Genomic DNA, 925 nt, shown 5'->3' with positions numbered 1-925 from the left:
TGGTCAAGCAAGAAACAAGCCACAGTGGCTTTATCCACAGCTGAAGCAGAATATATTTCCGCATCTGCATGTTGCACTCAATTAATTTGGTTAAAAACACAATTGGAAGATTACAAATTAAAAATCAATAGTATACCCCTATTTTGTGATAATATGAGTGCCATAAATATTTCAAAAAATCCTGTTTTGCACTCAAGAACAAAGCACATTGAAATTAAATATCATTTCATTAGAGAACATGTGCAAAAGGGTACTATTGATATTCAATTTGTAAAATCTGAAGACCAAATTGCTGATATTTTTACAAAACCTCTCTGTGAAGACAGATTCTGTACCTTGAGAAAAAGTTTGGGAATGTTTGATTTAAGTTTTATTGAAAATCTGTGAATTTGTGACTCTGTTCAGTTTTTGCTCGTAGGTTTGGACGAGATAAAAATCATGGCATGATGGAAGAGCTGTGGTCAAGGGGGAGGCAGCACAGAATTCAAAACTTTATGGGCCCCACCAAAATTCCTTGACCCCACCTTAACAGTTATGGCAGTTATCTTTCTACAAATAAGAATCTTCCTCTTGTGTCATCAAATCTCCTTGGAAGTGGTTATTGTCAAATCAAATCCCTATATCCATCCAATCCCTTAATTTAAGGAAACAACTTTTCAGTTTTGGATTTCAAAAGTTAAAAGGGAAATCATTTTTTGGACAATAACCACCCATTATGGTCATTAACCGTCCACTAATGGTCATTACTCTCCATACTCTTTTTCAAACCCCATTAAATGTGTTCACCCACCTTGTCTCTCTCTCCCTCTCAATTCGGTTATCACCCCCAACCTTTCATATTTCATTCCCCCATTACCATGAAAAAGAAAACCGCTCCAAGAAAGAGTGAAAGAATTCTTCTTTCTCAAAAACCATCAACACCCCA

The sequence above is a fragment of the Arachis ipaensis genome, chromosome B01 (assembly GCF_000816755.2).
Source record: "Arachis ipaensis cultivar K30076 chromosome B01, Araip1.1, whole genome shotgun sequence".
Taxonomy (NCBI): Eukaryota; Viridiplantae; Streptophyta; class Magnoliopsida; order Fabales; family Fabaceae; genus Arachis; species Arachis ipaensis.
Note: the sequence above shows the minus strand (reverse complement) of the source record.